The following is a 7,500-nucleotide window of genomic DNA, read 5'->3' on the forward strand; positions in this document are numbered from 1 at the left end:
CTAGGGTGGGTTCATGAACTGATTAGAGTTTGGAGGTTAGCACTTTCAAGATGGCCGAATTCAAGATGGCCGAATTTTTGTTTGGTCCTTAACTTCTGACCGGGTGGATGGATTTGTCCCAGATTTGGTGTGTGAATGTTCTAGGGTAGGTTCATGAACTGATTCGGGTTTGGAGGTCAACAATTTCAAGATGGCCGAATTCAAGATGGCCGAATTTTTGTTTGGCCCATTACTTCTGATCGGGTGGATGGATTTGTCCCAGATTTGGTGTGTGAATGCTGCAGGGTAGGTTCATGAACTGATTCGAGTTTGGAGGTCAACACTTTCAAAATGGTGGATTTTTTATTTGGCCCATAACTTCTGACTGGGTGGATTGATTTGCCCGGTAACTCCTTAATTTAATGGTTCACCATTTCAGTGAATCTACCATATCAGGTAGGCCTACAGTGTAATAACCAGTGTAACAATATTTAATACCATGTAATACTAGTGTAATACCAGTGTAAAAATAGGCAATACCAGGTACAGTGTAATAACCACTGTAACAATATGTAATACCATGTAATACTAGTGTAATACCAGTGTACAAATATGCAATACCATGTAATACCACTTACACACAAATAGCCTACATGATATAAGTACAAAATTGGTACATGGTGTCACACTGGTATGACGTGGTATTAAATATTGTTACACTGGTTATTACACTGTACCTAATGTGGTATATCCACTGTTATAGTGAACCATTAAAACAGTGTTACCATTTGCCCCATTTTTTCCTTCATTTTCACAATAGTCATTTGGTTTTAAGCCTCTGCACGTCATTGATCTATGTAAAGATATTAAATATTTATTTTATATTTTGTATTTATCATAAACGTTCATGAAAAGGTGGACGGGAGTGGTAGGAATGATTGGGGACTGGAAGCGTCGCGTTTCGGGGATATACCTTAAGCAGTCGAAGGCGACTGCACAGGCAGTCTAGTTATTTTTAAAAAATGGACTAAAATTGCGCACTGTGCACACACACAATACTAATATTGAAATTTCATAAACACACACACACACACACACGCACGCAAGCGCGCGCGTGCACACACACACACAAACACGCGCACGCACACGCACACACACACACACACACACACACTTCACAAACAGATTCCCCTCATAGTTTAAATGTGCATTCACATATTCTGCATTTGAGTGTGAGCTGTGTCACTGGCCTGGGCCCTCTCATATTCCTGTGATGGATGACATTTTATGCCTTCAAGTCTTAATAAGCTATACATTTATGGTGTATGTGGGCCAGTACTGTGATACACATTTGAAATGATTTTGCCAAAAAATGACTCCACGGGCCAAATTTGGTCCCTGGGCCTGAGTTTGACATTCCAGGTATAGCAGATGCCATACACATAGATGTGCTTCAGAAAATAAAGCCAATGAAATAAGAATAACAAAGATAGGAAGGACTTCTCCTAAAGACACAGATGCAGAGCATCCACCTGAAACACTGCAGGAGAAGAGATAGACCAACATAAAGACAAAAGAACAGACTCCTAAAAGGATAAAATACAGAGGGCCAGATAAAGAAGAATAGAGGCCTATTTTTCAACGGCTAGGCTAAAGATGATGGCAATTTAATCATCCTTCCTTACAGTGTCCAGAGCTGGACTAATTCCTCTAACACCACGCTCCCATTGTGCACAGAGTTCCTTTTTTTCTGGAAACAATCCGTCATGACAGTACGCACAGCACATACTCCGGCGTTGCTCGGCACACTGTGTTTAGTGTTGATACTCAACATGCCTCCGCACAGCTCCAATACAGCACGGCTGTTTCTTCCAGACATATTTTATATTCTTCTTCTCAGATGCTCTCAGAAGATGTTTAATCAACAGACAGTCACGATACGACTGTGGATACGTTTCATAGAGATGCCAACATTTACAAAACGGGGGTGCTGATAACACAAACAGTCCAAACATCCATCCATCTGCTTTCTGTGTCTCTGTGTTTCTCTCTCTTTCTCTCTCTCTCTCTCCCTCTCTCTTTCTCTCCTCTCTTTACCTTAGTAACACATATACACATTGACTCTGACTGAAATGTTTTCTCTCTTTCATCAATCTCACTCTCATATCTCTATGTCTCTCATACACAAATAAACAGAGAGAGAGAGAGAGAGAGAGAGAGAGAGAGAGAGCTACTAAGTCTTTTTTCCCCCCTTTTTTTCTCGAGGTCTTCTTGAGGACTAATTGAGTTTCCAGGTTTGGTTTCCATGGTGCTGGTATTGGGTAACGCTCAGCGGGGTGAACCCAGATGAACTCCAAAGGTGTCAGAGAGCTCGTTATCAAGGTTCCCTTAACGAGCCACCAGAGGACATAGACAAACACACACACACACACACACACACACACACACACACACACACACACACACACACACACACACACACACACACACACACACACACACACACACACACACACACACACACACACACACACACACACGTGTTGCAATTTGCTGTAAGAACCTGACACACACACACACACACACACACACACACACACACACACACACAGACACACACACACACACACACACACACACACACACACACACACACACACACACACACACACACACACACACACACACACACACACACAAGCACACACGCACACACACACGCACGCAGACAAGCACGCATGCACGCACGCACGCGCGCACGCACACACACACTTGCAACACGTGTTGCAGTCTGCTGTCAGACTCATGTTTTTCAAATAACTTTACAAAGTAGCTGATGACACACACACACACACACACACACACACACACACACACACACACACGTTTCACATAACACATAACAAAAAAGTGATTGATGACATACACGCCCATACTCTGTAAAAAAGTACCCGCTGATTGAGGCACGTGGCACTTTAAAATGACTTCAAATACTGGCTCCGTCGGGGGTCAAGCTCCAGCGGGCTTTGCCTGGTTCTCTTACAGCCAACTCACTGACACTAGGATAAGGACCAGGGAAAACACCTTGCTGCCCCGGCCTGCACAGTACAGTACATGCAGCCCCTCAAGTACAGTCATTTTTGCAGCTAAAAATGCCCATTTCTGGAAATTCAGAATGGCGGCCCATGGAGAAGATCCCCCTTTTCCTGTATGAAAAGTGCATTTTCCTCAGTCATAATGAATACTTAGAATTTAATGGTGGTGGCAAGTATTCATGAAAAAGGTAACATTAGTGAATGGGTAGCGTGAATTCTGGAAATAAACAACTAAAAATCTCACACAGTGTACCTTTAAAGGGACACTGTGTGAGATTTTTAGTTGTTTATTTCCAGAATTCATGCTGCCCATTCACTAATGTTACCTTTTTCATGAATACATAGCACCACCATCAAATTCTAAGTATTCATTATGACTGGAAAAATTGCACTTTTCATACATGAAAAGGGGGATCTTCTCCATGGTCCGCCTTTTTGGAAATTCAAAATGGCGGACCATGGAGAAGATCCCCCTTTTCATGTATGAAAACTCCAACTCTACTTGGACCATACTAGGAAATATTTGTTTAATACTTAGTAAACTTTCATGTAAAGATCAAATTTGGCAATAGGCAGCCTAGTTTCAATGAGCAGCATAGCTGCAGTACCTTTTTTGACCATTTCTTGCACAGTGTCCCTTTAATTAACAAGTCCGACAGGCGGACAACAGATGCGTCCGTCTATGCCCGTTCTGAACCTTTTTTGCCCAAACGCCCCCTTGGCCTCCTCATAACCTGTCAAGGCAATTTATCAATAAGCCTACCATGTACTGTATAAGCCTGGATTTGAAAAAGTACCATAGGATTTCAACAGTGTTGGGCAATTTACTGAAAAACTGTAATGCATTGCTGATTACATGTTACTGTCTTTTCAAAATAATCCCTTACACTACATTTAGCAATGTGGGGACCTAAGGCGAATTTAGCTTAGGGGGGCCATCGGTCCATCCCATATCACATTTTTTTTAACATAAAATCTCTATTTTTGTTAGGCTATTTTTTTTTTTTTAAATCACTTTTTTTTTTTTTTTTTTTTTTTTAATTACAAACATAAAAAACAGGCAAACATTACAACCCTTTCTGGACAGATTTCAATGAATAGGCTATTTGCAATTTTGCATAGGCCTACATTAAATAAACTAAAATGTGAAATTCTCTTTTCACTTTACTTAATATGAGAGCAGTGATGACCCCCCTCACTGAAGTGTTATTTCATGTGTGAGCATGATGCTGTCACCTATTTGAAGTGACGTTGATGTTGGATTTCATGGAATACTTTTAAATGCCGCTTTGGGAATAAAACAGAGTAGGCGACAGGTGAACTGTATTTCTGTCAAAACAGTGGTTTGCAGGCGTTTGCGTTTTCACGTGGATATTGTCTTCGTGGACCGTAACAGACAAACCGTAAGTTCCATAAACTAATCAATGAGACATTGGCTACGTGTACATGATGTTTTTAAGTCCGATTTAATAAATGCGATTTAAATAGATCGGATTAAGAGTTATTTTGCGATGTGTATACATGGCACTTTCACTTAAATGCGATTAAACGTCTGGGGAAAATAAAGCATTGCGATTGGACTGAGGACGCACGTGCTGAGCGAGCCAAATAAGGCACGGGGGCGTGGTTCAATGCCACCGAGATGCAGGTCATCTTCCCCACGAAAATCGTTGCCTCAGGCGGACTGAAATCACAACATTTCCCCCTTTCTCCCTGGATCATTTACAATGCTACATTAGCTACCCTGTTAGCATAGAAAAACGAGTGGTCAAATGGTAATGTGGAGTAACTTTGTTGTGCTTCATTACTTCGTGGGGCACTTTTACATCAATATATGGAAGCCACAACATTTATAGTCGCTTAGGGACTTTAAATTAAGCAAAACTTTCATGTGAAAATCAACAGGAAGTGCCGCCATGTTTTTCTCACTGGCAAAGAGCACGGTTGGTTTGCACGCATGAGCTCCAGGCCAAAACTGAGCGACTGCCACCTTGTGGACACAAGAGGGAATCACAGGAGGGAATCACAATTCAGAAACGCATCACGGGAGGGAAACACATCACGGGAGGGCGGACGGACGGACGGAGGGACGGACGGACGGACGGACAGACAGACACCAAAGCCTCTTATAGAGATGCGTGGGACGCATCTAAAAACATAACTCAGTGACTGTCCTGTGGATTGCGAATTGCATAATGCACTTTAGGCTTTCTTTATTTGTAACCAACTGTTAATTGCAAATTCACATGCCCTATCCTGTTTAACCCCCTTTTTGTGAGTGTGCTGTATATGTTGTCACAGATAAGTCAGCACTGCCCCTGTGCTATTTATTCTTGTGTGAATGTTTTCAGATTCCATGATGTGTCATGTGTCTTGTAGCTTATTTGTAAGGACACCCATCTCTCTCTTAAACTGCAAAACCAGTTTACCTACGGATACCAATAAAACTTAAAGGGACAGTTTGGTCAATTTCAACATGCAGTTGTATTGCTCACGCTACCCTTGACTTGTCAGTACCTGGTGATGCCACATTTTTTGGCTCAGCCCTTTCCGAGATATGAGCAATTCTTATGGGGGCAGCGTTTGTTTACATTTTTTAAAAATGAAACATAGGCCAACTCCAAATATTTTCCCAAAAGGTACTGCTGTTTGCTAGTTGTCTGCTGATGTTTTATAACCTTTTGGATGTTTTTGGGAATAAATAAAATGTTTTTTTGAAATGTAAACAAAGAGCTGCCCCCATTACAATGACCAGGATCTCGGAAACGGCTGAAGAAGAAGAAAAAAAAAATCTCAGGCACTGACAAGTCCAGGGTAGTGTGAGCATTACAACTGCATGTTGAAATTGACCAAACTGTCCCTTTAACTGAACTGAACTGAACTGCAGATGAGTCATGTAATTTTAAAAAAACCAGCAACAGCTCTGTTTTGCCACATGCCTTCTCCAGTCAATTCACTAGTTGAACCAGCTGATCCTAATGAGCATAATTTGTAACCAGGTATATGAGCTACCAGTAGTTAATGAAATCATCTTTGTTAGGTGCAGAGACAGAAGGAATACTGTAGGCACAATTTGTTACGTTCTTTTGCCGATTCATGTGCCTCAAGTAACCAATGTTATACATTAGGTGCTGCACTACCCCATGGCTGATTTCATGTCTTCCAGCCTTGCCTCCTCTACCCTAGGGCCCCAAACCAAACTGCTCCACCATCGCGACCCAACCACAGTCATACATTTGCCCCAACTTAACCCTTCGGTAGACTCAGTGCCCTGTTCTTCTTCTCCTGAACCCGAGCGTAGGCAGAAGGAATAGTACTTTACTTATATGATGTAACTGAACTGTACTTTATTTACATGATGTAGAATTTTACTCTACCACCCCCCACGCAAAGGCCCCACCCCCCTAAGCCCACTGATTCACCACCCCTATGCTCTACTCCATGTAAGGAGAGCACAGGCAGAGGGAATATGTGATTATGTATATATACGTTGTAGCCTTTAAGTGTTATTTTTACTGTAATATCCACCCTATGTTAACTGTACCCCCATGCTTCATTTCAAACATTTCAGCATAGCCTTCACCACAGCCTGCATCACCACCTACAGTCCCAGAAACCCAGCGCAGCCTCTTCAACCACCAATCACAGCCCCCAGTCCTGATCCTTTGACCTACCTGCTCGCCCAGCCCTCCCCAGCCCTTATCATGTTATGGTTTGCCCCAAGTCAACCCCTCGGTACACCAAATCCCCTGTTTTTCTCCAGCTGAGGTGAGCACAGGCAGAAAGAATATATGGGACAGTGGTGTTTCAGCGGGAGCACACGTCAGGGTGGCGCAAAGACAGTCGGTGCCACTATTGTATGGGGTTTTTTGTTTGCTTCTTTTTAGTGGACTATCTAAGCAGCATATTCATTGCAGCATATCAAGCAATATCTAATTAATTCATGGGCATTATATGTGATTGCGCCACCTGATGTCTCCGTCAAAAAAAATGTCTTCGACCCATATAACAATGTACTGTATGAAATAGTTATATCATATAGGCCACATTTTCATCACCAGAATTCTAATTTCCCAGCCCCTAGGAGCCCTGTTCCACCAGCTCTCTAACCCGGCCCTTATCATCCATGCTTTGCCCCGAGTCAACCCCATGGTAGACCCGTTGCCCCGCTCTGCTCCCCCTGAGGTGGGGGGAGGATTATGATAATAGTCCCCCTGGCTAGCCCCCTGGCCCGCTATGACTGCACAGGCTCACATAACGTGATCTTGTCTTAATCTGGGCAAACGCGCCACATATTGTAGAGTCATGAAGAAGCAAGATGTGGAAGGGAAAGAAAAAACAAGAGCAGCAACGCCAAGCACAGTTAATGCGATGAGTATGAGGAGAGGAGGGCAGAGGAGAGGAGAGGAGAGGAGAGGAGAGGAGA

General features: G+C 42.8%; 1 protein-coding gene across 1 annotated transcript in view; it reads right to left on the reverse strand.

Annotated features, from left to right (window-relative positions):
* The window catches only part of LOC134457469 (ERC protein 2), a 464,874-nt gene that overhangs the window by 307,554 nt on the left and 149,820 nt on the right, over positions 1-7,500 (reverse strand). The window lies entirely within an intron of this gene.

This window comes from Engraulis encrasicolus, chromosome 10 (assembly GCF_034702125.1).
Source record: "Engraulis encrasicolus isolate BLACKSEA-1 chromosome 10, IST_EnEncr_1.0, whole genome shotgun sequence".
Taxonomy (NCBI): Eukaryota; Metazoa; Chordata; class Actinopteri; order Clupeiformes; family Engraulidae; genus Engraulis; species Engraulis encrasicolus.